This window comes from Corvus moneduloides, chromosome 8 (assembly GCF_009650955.1).
Source record: "Corvus moneduloides isolate bCorMon1 chromosome 8, bCorMon1.pri, whole genome shotgun sequence".
NCBI lineage: Eukaryota > Metazoa > Chordata > Aves > Passeriformes > Corvidae > Corvus > Corvus moneduloides.
The window spans coordinates 35,738,699-35,752,260 of NC_045483.1; the positions used below are offsets into that span (position 1 = coordinate 35,738,699).

Genomic DNA, 13,562 nt, shown 5'->3' on the forward strand with positions numbered 1-13,562 from the left:
CCTCCCTGTGAGGTGGGGAGGCCCTGGCACAAAAGCTGTGGCTGCCCCTGGATCCCTGAAAGTGTCCAAGGCCAGGCTGGATGGCGCTTGGAGTAACCTGGGTAGTGGAAGGTGTCCAGCCCACGGCAGGGGGTGGAATGGGATGGGCTTTGATGTTCCTTCCAAATGAAGCCATTCCTTGATTCCATGAATAACTAGCCCCCACTCACGATAATCTCCTTGCTTCCAGCACAGGGAAGAAGGTTTGGCCATGCTCTCACCTTGAGACTGGAAAATCAGAATCCTGAAGAACAACAGGACAGCTCTAAAGGTTCATATCTTAAAAGATGCCGCTTGCATTTGAATCGAGGCAATCAACTCTGGTCTTTCCTATTTCCAGTAGGTTCTCAGCTCCAGTCATGGGAAAAACAGTAACTCATTTCTCACACAATCCAGCTGAATGTGAAACTCCTGACTGGTTACAACCCAGAGTTCAATAACTACTCCTTCTACACAAAGCAATACTTTTACTAAAACATTACAGAGGGAAGTGATTGTCCCCCTGTATTGGGCACTGGTGAGGTCACATCCTTGTCCTGCGTCCAGTTCTCCCAGCCAGAGAGCCCTGGAGGGGCTGGAGTGTGTCCAGGGCAGGGAATGGAGCTGGGAAGGGGCTGGAGCCCCAGGAGCGGCTGAGGGAGCTGGGAAAGGGGCTGAGCCTGGAGCAAAGGAGGCTCAGGGGGGACCTTGTGGCTCTGCACAAGTCCCTGACAGGAGGGGGCAGCCGGGGGGGTCGGGCTCTGCTGCCAGGGAACAGGGACAGGACAAGGGGAAACGGCCTCAGGCTGGGCCAGGGGAGGCTCAGCTTGGACAGCAGCAGGAATTTCTGCATGGAAAGGGGTCTCAGGCCTTGGCAGGGGCTGCCCAGGGAGCTTTGGAGTGCCCATGCCTGGAGGTGTCCAAGGAAGGGCTGGAAGTGGCACTCAGTGCTCTGGGCTGGGGACAAGGTGGGCATCGGGCACAGCTTGGACTCCATGGGCTGGGAGGGCTTTTCCAACCTAAAAGATTCTGGGATTCCAGTGCTATGAAGAGGTGTTCACTGGATTTCTCCAGAGTAATTGCAAAAAATGTTTGTAAAGACACTTCCTTCAACTGTTAACACATAGAGAACAGTAGGATGTTCTGAATAGCTCAGAAATATGACACAGGATATTTAAAACAAAATATTAAAATAAAAGAAAGCCTTTTTTAGATGGATAATCCATACGGATTCAGCGATCCTAAATCAGAAAAAAATGTCACTCGGCCATCTCTCTAAATAACAGGGACAGCATTCATTCGCTGGACTCACTGTCACCCTGTGCAGTTCATTAAGGATGCTGCTTTCTCTGTTCACACAGGAAACTGTTTAGAATTCCACTGGACCTGCTCAGGCTTCCCTTTCACTAGAGCTGGAAAGGAAAAAAAACCTCCAGATAATGAAAGCCGAACATCTGGCACATTCAGCAAGCACTTGCATCCTAATGATGGGGGGAGAAGTCATCCCTCTCATCAGTTCATTTCATCCCAGGCATGTGGGTGGGGTGCGGAGATGGGGAGCACAGAAGCCTCTCTTCACCCCCCACCAGGAACTCGGGTTGGGATCTAACGGATGGATCTTCACTGCCACTGCTCACTGGGTTGACATTCCCACAAGGAAAAGCACATTTTTCAGGGATTATATGTAATATTTTTATATATATATATATATTTATATGGTCTGAGAGAAAGAACAAGGCCAGGAGCAAGGGACATTGAAGGCAGTCCTGAGTAGGGACACCAAAGGCAACCTGTAAAAAAAATCCTACAAACCTTGCACCCACACAGAGCAGTTCAGGTGCCTGGAGCTGATGCTTAAAGGGCTGGAACCCCTCTGCTCTGGAGACAAAGTTGGGATTGTTCAGCCTGGAGAAGAGAAGGCTCCAGGGAGAGCTCAGAGCCCCTTGCAGGGCCTAAAGGGGCTCCAGGAGAGCTGGAGAGGGACTGGGGACAAGGGATGGAGGGACAGGACACAGGGAATGCCTTCCCAGTGCCAGAGGACAGGGATGGATGGGATATTGGGAAGGAATTGTTCCCTGGCAGGGTGGGCAGGCCCTGGCACAGGGTGCCCAGAGCAGCTGGGGCTGCCCCTGGATCCCTGGCAGTGCCCAAGGCCAGGCTGGACACTGGGGCTTGGAGCAGCCTGGGACAGTGGAAGGTGTCCCTGCCCATGCAGGGGTGGCACTGGATGGGCTTTGAGGTCCCTCCAACCCAAACCAGTCTGGAATCCAATGAAGTTCTCTCTGGGTCTGCTACAGGCAGTAGTGCTAAGCCAGGGCTCACAGCTCCAGGTGTTCCCACACGGGTATCAAGGAATTGCTGCACTCAACCCAGAGTGGAAAAGCCAGTTTCCCTTAGCAAAGCTGTGAAGATCCAGAGCAGGGTCTAAAAGAGACAGCGTTGGGCTGAAGAGGGTGCGGGAAGAGCTGCCAACACGCTGGGATGTGGAGCAATCCTGCTCCAGAGAGGGGGAGCATCCCTGCCAGGGAGAATGGCTCTTGGGAAGGCAGGGAGAGGCCTTGGTGGGAAGAACAAGCAGTGCCACGTGTCCCTCAGCACAAGGAGGAGCAGCAGACACTGCTGATACCCATGGTCTGTTGTTCAAATCATTGAGAGGGACCATCTCCAAAAGCTTTCCGAGAAAAGGCCACAGGGAAAAGAACGTGAGGCCTTTCTCTCACTTTTAGGAGAGGAAGAAAAGCAATAAGGACAGGAACTGGGGGGATTCACCTATCTATGTTCACAGGGACATCTCCAAACTATCCCTCATGGAATTCTTTGGCACTGAGCTAAGTCCTTGTGAGTAGGGAAAAAGAAAGACCTTCTCCCAAGAGAGAAGCAACAGGTTCCACCCACACAATGGTCCGTGCTTCATTCTCAGTTCCCTGACGTTGATCCAAGGCCAAGATTGTGCTAGGCCTTGCATCAATCCATCATCTTTCCCCTGGAAAGCTCTGCAAGCAGTGGTAGCAGCCTTGAGCTCTGTCTGGTGTGCAGCTCATCAGCTGAGACAATTGTAGCAATAACCGCGCTCTCCCACGCCTCATAAATCGCGATGTGGGCTCCACTCTCCAGCCGAGGCCAGGAAATCGGGGCAATTCCAAGCTATTAAACTGGAAGTTACAGGGCTGTAACTTCTTATCCTGCTCCCTGCTTTAAAGGAGAGCATTGCCTGTGGTGCGTTCAACATGCAAGTAAATCAGATCCACCCGGGAGCAGAGGACAGGAGTCAAGGTCAAGGGAGAAGCACGTCCTCTCCGCTTGTTTCCCGGCACACCTGGGACAAGCACAGTCTGCTCGAGACTTTTGGCTGCATTTCAAGCAGTTCATGGAACACAAAGACTGCAAAAGCAACACCGAGGCCCATCTTAGCTCTTTAGAAAACAAACTGGACGCTTCACGGGGCTGAAGGGTCACGACAGCACAGATTAAACCAGGTTTTAATGGTGCAGCAGAAGCAGACAGGACCATCTACATCCTGCTTCCACCAGGCACAGCACTGGGTGGCCGGCCAGCACAAACTCCTCTAGATCTGCCAAAGAGAGGGCTGTCTATCACAGAGTCATGGAATGGTTTGGGTTGGGAGGGATGTTAAAGATCATCCAGTCCCAAAACCCTCTTCCGTGGGCAGGGACACTTCGCACCAGACCAGGTTGCTCTGAACCCCATCTATCCTTCATGCAAACCTCATACCATTCCATGGCACCCCTCCGGCCTCTCTCACCCCCTCACGTGTCAGGTTGCTGGGAAGTCCATCACACAAAGCATCTCCCCCGCCAGGGCCTCACAATATCCATCATTTGGGCAAGCAGAAGCTCTGGAGAAGACAAACCTTCTACATTCACGCTCAGATGCTCTGGCAAGGATGAATCAACTCAACACTGTTGATGTCCAGTAGCTTTTCTCCAGGCTCATTTTGGGAAGAGTCAGCCCCACCACCACCACCAGCTTCACTGCATGTTCAGGCCAGGAGCAGGGAAACAGAGAGAGGATTTTGTGCAGCTTGTTTTGTACAACATTCCTGGCTTCAGAGGTAGGTCAGGTACGCTGTAATCCACCTCTTTTGGGGGCTGCAGGGTCGAGTACTGAATACTGTGAAGTCTTCTAGAGTAGAATGATTGTGGGGAATTTCTGTTGTAATTGTGATGAAGGGTCGAGGGGTGGATTTTGTGTAAATTGCTCATTTTTGTTCCGTGTTGTGGTGGTTTTGGTGTTGGGAATTTGTTTGTTTAGTTTGGTTGTTTTTGTTGTTTAAAGTGAAGGTTGTGTGATGAATGTGGATTTTAATGATAATTCTTAAATACCTTAAATAAGGTTTCCAACCCGGTGTCCACTCAGCAGGAACAGCCCTGACCGGTTCATTAACTGGTTTCCAAAGAATGCTGTGATGGCCTTACCTGCTTCACAGTGATTTCATCCCTGCCCAGGATGCACCAAAGCAAGGAGAAACAGAACCTGAGCCCCACAAGTGGTGCTGAACACAGAGTCATGGGCAGTACACAGCATTTCTAAAGCAAATGCTCTGAACCAGAGCCCCCAAAGCACCAAGTATGGGGAAAACTCATTACAAAGCTGTTAAAGGAAGGATACGGTGTGAGAGTACCTCACCCATTTAAAATTAAGTAGGAGTTGTTTATGAACCAGGGATGTAAATTTACAGACCAAGAACGGCTCCGTATCCCATGGCCAGCTCCCAACCTTTGTGTCAGACAGCAGCTGTTTGGTTTGGCTGCTCCCTGGGCTGGGAGAGCTGTGCTTGTGACTGTGCCCAAGGTGGGAATGCAGGGATATCTCCAGTTGTTGACATGGATTCAGAGCTTGTTTTCCTCAGACCAGCAGTGCAGCAGGCCCAGCACTCACACAGCTCAAAACCTCACAGTGACACCAGGAGAGGACTAAAACCAGTCACCTCCCCTCCCTAAACCTTCCCCCCTGCCAAGCACTTCTACCAGCAGACAGAAATCCCACGGGTGGGATTCAGGGAATGCGCAGAACCTGCAGACCATGGCAGGATCAGGAGCTGTCATTGGAGGAACCTAAGCTCCTCCATATCCCAGAAGCATCCTGGCCTCGGCACACTCAGTCTGTACCAAACCATTTTTGTCCCAGTGAATCACCCAAAATTGCTCATGGATTGTCACAACCCTGCTTTACTCAGCCCTCCTTTTGAGCTAAGATTGTGGAAGTGCTTAACAATTATAACATTTGTTTAACTCAGAACCTAACGCGTGCTTGGGTGGGGAAAAGAGCACTTGCAAGCAAGAGCAATTTTTGCAAAAGGTGTTGCAGCATCTTGAGTGTCACAGAGGAAGCAGATTCAGCTGCCATGGCTTCAAAGCCAAAGCTCTGGTGATATCCCAGAGACTGAACAGTTCCAGGAGGAAAAGTCATTACAGAATTCCAAATCCAAAGCTCTGGTGATATCCCAGAGACTGAACAGTTCCAGGAGGAAAAGTCACCGCAGAATTTCACTTTACCAAAGGTGGGTGTGATATTAAAAACCATTATAAAATTTCAAGAGACATTTTGTGCTTTAATGGAGTTCACAATTATTTCTGGATATTGTGATACAAAGGTTTTCTTCTTAAAAGCCTGGATTTCAGCCGAGACTTTGGCACTGGAACCTTGCAGCTCTCTCTCCCTCCATCAAACCAACAGTTTGGATCTATGTGTGCATGAACTCGGGACCACCTTAGGCTGGAGGAAATAAAATCTAAAATATCTTCTCTACAGAGGGACCGGAGCAGCAGCATTTGAAGGAATGTGTTCTGAGGAACGCTTGTGCTCCATCAGGACAGAGCAAACAAATCCCACATCCCTCGTGCTCCCCAGATGAAGAAAACTTCGGATTATTCAGCTTTGTGGGAGCCGTAGTTAATGGCAGGGCAGAACCCTTGATGCTGTTCCCATGTCTGGCTCAATCTGGGGCAGAATTTTTCCATTTTGGTTCTCTCAAAGAGCTGCCAGAAAAGCAAAACCAATGGGGGAAACCAGGGAACTTGATCTTATTGCTTCTCCAGACGTGAGCAGAGGAGATTCTCCAAAGGATTGTCCCTTGGAGACAGAGACAGGGAGCCAGAAAAGAGCCATATGTTAAATTTCAATATTGGCTGGGATCAAAATCACCCTGGGAAGGCTGATCCAGGCAAATTGCACTGGGGGGCTGTAATGCCATAAACTTGGAAGAAACACATGGGCGGTTGTGGTGTCCTTCAGAGAATTAAGAACTCTTTAGAAATTGGGCCGCTATTGGGGAATTTCATTTTCCAGACACAAAGAACAAAAAATACAAATAGCAGCTTAATTTGTGTGCTCTCACAGAGGATTGATCCCGCAGGAAACCTTTGTATCTGGGAGAAATAAGGTTAATTCATTCTCGATTTGGAGAGGGTTCACTGACAGAAAATAAACTGGATTTGAATGATAATCAGCCGATTAAACAAGATGGAAAAACAAAAGAAAAAGGGGTTGTAATTAAGGGTTATCAGCATTTGTTTGGGGGAAAAAGAAAAAATGAAATTAAGGGAAGTAACTAGAAAAATCAGGTGAAATGAGGAGCTCAGCTGTCTGAACATGAAGGAGGCCCAGAAATCTTCAAATCCCAGGTATATAAAAATCTTCAATATTCCAAGGAAAAAAGAGGGAGGGAAAGACTTTCAAGAAGAAGGACTCTGCACGGGTGCATAGCTAACAGGGAACTACCTCCAACATTAGAAGGCTTTTCATGGAAACCTATGGAGTTTTAAAAAGCCTAAAACCAGACACAATGAAGAAGTTAAGAAAAGATAATCTAGGGAGAATTGGTGTAACAGACTCTCAGGAAGATCTCCAAGCATGCAGTATTTTCCTGCTTCTGAGAACTTTATGAAGATTTTTGGGTGCTCTATGCAGGCAGGGGTCAGGAAAAGAACAATGCGTGTTCCTCTGCAGCGAGATGGATATTTTGGGAAGGATAATCACCAAATCAGTAAGGTTGGAAAAGATCTCCAAGGTCATCCTGTCCAGCAAGGGGAAGTACAAAGGAAATTTTTCACCTTGTTTTCAGTAAGGGTGTTAACATTTACCATGGGAGGAGAAGGAGGGGGTGAGTGGTGAAGAAATGAAAATGAAAAAAGAAATGAAATGAAAAATAAGAAACACAAAGGTACAAAAGAAGAAATCATCATAAAGGGAATAAAAGCTGTAGGGGCCATTAAAGTCAAAGCCAGAGTTTGGAAACAAACGGCGCACAAAATTGAACACCACTCCAATGCTTCCTTTAACTGGGATACTGCAGACAATTAAAGAGCAGGGAATAAATTATTCATGCTTAAGTGAAGAGTTCTCTCCAAGCCTACACCACTTCCTTCAGTGGCACAGACACCCAAGTGCTCTTCCCTTCAAATTTCTTTCCAAATACACGAAAGCACTGGGAAATGTGACCAAATTTCTTATTATTCAGCACAAGGTAGCTCGTGAGAGACTCACTAAGAGATTACTTCATCAGATAACATTCCCCAAATGCTGGGGATCCCACTAATCTGGGGTTTAGCTGAGTATTCAGCAGTGTCACATGGGAAACCGTGAGTTAAGCTGCAACCAGCAGAGGCATTTAGGGGTAGGTGAGCATCTGGTTCATGGGGAGACAACAGCAGAAGTCCTGAAAACTTAAGTGATTATTAGAGGGTCTTAAAATTCAGGCTTGGAACTGATCCCATTAAACATTTCAGCAGTAACTGTGTCACTGATGGTGGCACCAGGTTGATCCTACGTGACACAGCAGGGACACAGGACTTGGAGGAGGGGCTGCTGATGGCACCCAGAAACAACTGGAGTCTCTGAAGGACTGAAGTAACAGAAACAGGATAAATTCAGGGAGGCACAACTCAGGGTCAGGTACTCAGGGAATGCAAGAGATTTCCTGGAGTGCTGGGAAGTGCCCGGTGGAAACTGCGGAGGAGGAGGAGAAGGGAGCGTGAGCTAATTCCAGCAAGAGGATAAAGCTTCAACTTTTACAAGGGCATGGATTGACAAGGGGGAATGGCTTCCCAGTGCCAGAGGGCAGGGATGGATGGGATATTGGGAAGGAATTGTTCCCTGGGAGGGTGGGCAGGCCCTGGCACAGGGTGCCCAGAGCAGCTGGGGCTGCCCCTGGATCCCTGGCAGTGTCCAAGGCCAGGCTGGACACTGGGGCTTGGAGCAGCCTGGGATAGTGGGAGGTGTCCCTGCCCATGGCAGGGGTGGCACTGGATGGGCTTTGAGGTCCTTTCCAACCCAAACCACTCTGGGATTCTAAAAACCAAAAGCCCAACCCCATCCTCGTTTTTGGAAGGGCTCAGTGCTGACACCAGGGAAGACCTGGAGTTCAGGCAGCGGTACCAGCCCCACAGCAGGAGGTGCACATGGCCTTTCCCAGTCTGAGGCTCCTAATGCACATTTCAGCTGATGAACTCAGAACCAGTGGTGCTAAAACTGGCTCCAAACACCAGCGTTGCCACCTCTCAGCCCCAAAAGTTCACTGGTGCTATTAAACTGCACCAACGCCCTTCACAGCTCCACTCCTTGTGAAAATTTTGTTTTTCTTTTTTTGTTTTAATAAAGCTGATGATTGTGAAGAAGAGACTTTCATAGACACACCAAAAAAACCCAAAAAAACCAATCCACAATTTAAACAGCAGGTTAAAACTGGACATCTCAAACCACAGCCTGCAGTCCAAAAGGAATTAATTCACACTTTATACCTTTAACCCTTACAACAACCTAGCTGTACAGCAAGCTAAGACCAGAATCCAGCACATCCACTTGGTTTTATTTTTCATCTAAAGAGCTTAAATTTTGTTCATTTCCTGTTATTTGGAAATAGTTGTGAGGAAAGGTTTCTTCAGCATAGAGACGTGTCTCTTATTCCTAAAAAAAATTACCAGACAATCTCGGAAACCAGGATGTTCATAAAAAGAAAAAGGAGAGAAAAAAATATATATATAATTCTAAGCCCCCAGTTTTATAATAGGAGGGGAAAAAAAAAAAAAAGGAAAAGCTCTAAAGCCTCCCCACCTTTCCAAGGAACATTAAAATTTTTGCAGCGCAATTTTCCAGGCGACTGCCTTTGTGGCAGAGCCATTACACCTGAGCAAATATGACACAAGGTAACAATACAATTATTCCAAGCAGTGATTTAGCACGGGTAGAACACCATAAAGAAGATATCGAGCCCCAAAGTTCTCCACAGGCTGCACATTCCCTCTCCAAGGGTAAGGTGTGAAACACAGCACCTGGGAGCAACTTTCTTGCCTCAGCAGCTCCAGACAAGAGCTGGGAGAGGAAGCTTCATCCTTGAGCAGAGCTGTCCTCTCCTTAAATTCCACTCTTATTTCTTAGGGGTGCACCTGCCAAGGCACAGGGATCATGTGTCCGAAACCTGAGTGCTACCACGGACAGATAAAATGCATCAAATAACCCCTGGCTCACCATCCTGCTGCCTCCCCTGGCAAAGAAAACCCCAAAGCAACACTGCAATTCTGGTAAGAGAAACTGAGAATTCACAGGAGAAGTCTCCAACTCCCCAAAGCAAGACTCCACCCCGTGAAAGTCCAGGCCATTAATATTATTAATTATTTATGATATCTCCTATCATATCAGCTTCCTAGCTCCACCAATCAGCTGGCTTTCCAGGAAGGAAGGAAACGTGGACCTGGGGTTATCCTTGCACAGGGAATAATGTTATCCTCGTGTGACAGCACAGCACCTCAAACACCAGCTCCCTTCGTGTGGAGAAATATAAACAAAACACACACACACCCCTCCCTTCTGCCTTCAAATGCTACATCAAGTTTACTTGTTTACAGTTTCCTTGTTTACAGTTCTCCAGATTAAATGGGATGGCAGTAAGCACTGAAATTCCCCTTTTTTAAAAAAAATCTGAAGTAGTGGCAGCACAGCAGTGAACACAAGGCAAGGAAAATGCAGGATTCCAAGAACAGTAATTACTAAAATAACACCAATTGAACAGACAAGGAATAAGTAAGAAAGACCCCAAAATTCAAAAAACAACCAAGCAACCAAACAAAAAACCCCAACAAAACAAAACAAAGCAAAGCAAAAGTATGCAGTAAGAAGAGTTAAATATGAAGGAATTCAAGGTATGACCAAAAAAAGTGGTCGGTTTTTTTTGTTCGTTTGTTTTTAATTAGGGTTAACTGCGGTTTGAGAAAAAAGGGAGAGAAGCTGACAGAAAGTACTAACAGAGCCCTTAAGACTGAGTGTAGAGGCTTATCAAGGAATTAGCCAGGTACAAGCCCTTAAGTTTCCTAATCCTCAACTCTAAAAACTGCAAAACCCAGCCAGAATGCTGCCGGGTGTGGGAGTGCTGCAAAGGAATTCCTCTGAGGAAGAAGAGCGGAGTTGTGGGACCTCCACCGTGCCACCGACATGAATTTCCAGTCGAAACAACCGAAAAGCGAGTGTTCAGATCCTTCCTCTCTCACTGCAGGGAAACCACGCTGATGGGAAAGACACAGAGCCCAGTTTGACAAAGCACATCAAACCCCGGCGGTTTTCACTGACTCCCCCCTCTCCAAATCTAACGCGATGAGGGAGTGATGATTCTTGTAAAGAGATGAATAAAATATTAGTTCTGGGCGTAATTTTTACCTGAATTCCAAGGGAAATCAAACACAAGAACCCCCAGCCTGAGTTGGCAGTTCAAAGTTTGCTGCGCTGGGTGATGCAGCAAGTTCCCCCCGCGTCTCCACAGGGAGCGAGAACACACCTGGCACCCTCCGCTCTGCTTCCCGAATAACCCCAGAGCCGGAACAGAGCATCGGCGAGCCCAGCGCCACGCACCTGCCATCAAACAAGCCGAGGGAGAGCAACGGCGGGGAAAAAATACCTCGGCATGTCAGAGCAGGAGACGCCCGGCCATTCCCCACCGGCGGCTCCGCATCCCGGCTGCTCCCGACGCTGCGCTGGGCAGGGATGCGCCTGCCCCTTGCCGGCGCCGGGCACTCCCCCGCTGCCAGCCCGGCTTCCCAGCTCCCCCCGGCTCTCTCCCTCTCTCCCTTTCTCTCCCCCTCCCGGCTCCCCGCGCGGCTCGGAGCGCTGCGGGCGGGGCTGGGCAGCGCTCCCCCCGGCTCCCCGAGCTCCCCGAGCCCCCCGCGCCCCCCGAGCCGCTCCCCCGCTCCGGGGCCCGTCCGCCTCCCCGCAGCCCGGTGCGGGCTCCCGCTGCCGGGGAAAGCGGCAGCTCCCGCTGCCTTCGGGAGATCATTTTCCAGGACAGCAGGAATCCGCTGGAGCCCGGCTCGGCACAGCGATGCTGCTGGATCGGTCCCTCTCTCTTCCCCCGGGATACAGGTGCCAGGTGCCACCGGCTAAAGCAGGGTTTGGGAAAGAGCTCAGGCTTTTACTCACCTTCGTGGAATTTAAACAGCATTCCCTGAAACTCGCGTCTGCAATTCTCTGAAACTTCATGGACTCACCGTGCAACTCACGGGAGACTGCCCAGGCACCTAATGGAGCTTATTTAAATCAGAGAATCGTGGTTTGGGCTGGAAAGGACCTTAAAGCCCATCCAGTTCCACCCCCTTCCCCACCTGCCACCATCCCAGGCTGCTCCAAGCCCCAATGTCCAACCTGCCCTTGGGCACTGCCAGGGATCCAGGGGCAGCCCCAGCTCCTCTGGGCACCCTGTGCCAGGGCCTGCCCACCCTCCCAGGGAACAATTCCTTCCCAATATCTACCCTAAATTTCCTCTGTCAGTTCGAATTTGCTATTGTATTGCTGGCATTGTTGTCCCTATTACAAAACCAAAAAAGAAAAGGTAATTTTTTTCAAAATAAGACTTTTTTTGTTAGGGCATATGGTGATACCAAAGGGGAGCTCACAACACAAGGTTTATAGGGTCATGTAACCACTATGAAATAACACCAGAGCACTCCAGTTCTTGAAAACCTCTACTGCAACTTAAATTGCTCCTCAGTCCTTCAAAAAATAAGAGCACAAGGTTATTGCAAACTTACTTAATTCTACTTCTTCTCACCTACAAGCCCCACTTACCAGCATGACTTCAAACCTTAATTTCCTTGCAAAGCCTCATAAAATTAAAATAATCAGAATGAGCATTATCTCTGTGTTATGAGACCTGGAATATTATTTATACCTGAACACCAACAACAATGAAAATAAAATAAAAAATCTAATACCCATAGGAAGTCCTGGGGTAATTCATCTTTCCTGGTGTAGCTGTGTGCTATATTTAGCTTGTTCTACCACTTATTAATAAGATTTACCTGTCCTGTGAGATCCACCTGTCCGTCACACAGACCTGTACTTCTGTCACAGTGTTCCCCCCTCACGTGTTCCCAAAACGCTAAAGCCAGCTCCCATGAAATCAACAGTACGAGACCTTCAAGGCAGGGTTTTTGCCCCAGGAATCAAGAATTCCCACAGGCAGAAAGGACAATCCAAGAGAAGCTGCCTCTGAGGGAGAGAAAAGGCTTCTTGCTCCCAGACATGTGCATTAAGTATTTGATATGCTCGAAGAATGTTATTGTTGGTAGCTTCACATTCCCTCAGAACATCATCAAAAGGAACTAATTCACCTTGTGGGCTCCGATCCGGCAGCTCCTGGCAGAAGGGAGTTGCTCTGGAAGCGTGAGGATCTGACAGGAATAACGATGATTGACAGGAAAGCTGCTCATTAGTTCCTTTCTCTTCCGTGAACATCCTGCGTCTCCCCAACGAGTCCGACCCAAACACAGCCAGGGCCAGCATCTCACAGAGGATTTTCCTGGCAATCAGCAGATGAGCTGGACTCTCCTTGGGATGCATTTGCACAGAGTGCAGCATGGAGAACACTAAAACCACTTTTGCCAGACTCAGAGGTGCATTTTTCTGCACTCGGGGAGAGGATGCCTGGGAAATAAATCCTGCTTTTGTAAAAAGCAGGAGCCAAAGTCCTGTTAGAGCCTTATGTGCTCTTCACCGACCTCATCCCTGTTCCAACCTGTTGCAGGAATGCAACCCAGCCGTCCCAGACAGACAGACCTGGCCTACTGCAGAGCTCTGATTCTCTTATATCCTGATACAACAGGTTCTTGTTGTGTTCAGTCCAGTCTTTTAAAACTTGCATAAAGTTCCTTCTCATCCTCCAACTCTTTTAAACACCTCGGATGACATCGAGATCTTTGGTAATTATGGAGCTTGTCCTCCCAAAACACATCTCTGGGCACACAGAGGAGAAGAAGGTGACTGGGATCAGTCAGTCTGGATTTACCAAAGCTAAATCATGCCTGACCAACCTGTCTGGGCTACAGTGACAGAAATAATAAAGGGATGGAACGTGGATGAGGACACAGCAGTTATAATTTCCCCTGACTTTGCCAAGACTTTTAGCACTGTCTCCACGATATTTTTGTATCCAAGTGAGGACAGTGTGGTCTGAAGGGGTGAAAAGTGAAAAAATGGGTGAAGTAAAAAACTGATTGAATGACATGGCTCAGATGGGGCAGGAGGAGACACAACAGGAGAGC

At 48.5% G+C, this 13,562-nt stretch overlaps 1 protein-coding gene across 18 annotated transcripts in view; it reads right to left on the reverse strand.

Moving 5' to 3' along the window:
- PCDH15 (protocadherin related 15) overlaps nucleotides 1-13,562 on the reverse strand; it is a 684,600-nt gene that overhangs the window by 328,124 nt on the left and 342,914 nt on the right. The window contains exon 1 of one of the 18 annotated variants that reach the window (XM_032115576.1): nucleotides 10,925-11,050. The exons of 16 other annotated variants lie outside the window; for them this stretch is intronic. The gene's annotated coding sequence lies outside the window, so the exon portion shown is untranslated. Of the gene's footprint in view, nucleotides 1-10,878; nucleotides 10,901-10,924; nucleotides 11,051-13,562 lie in introns of those variants that run through there. One more of the 18 variants, XM_032115579.1, reaches the window with a different exon arrangement.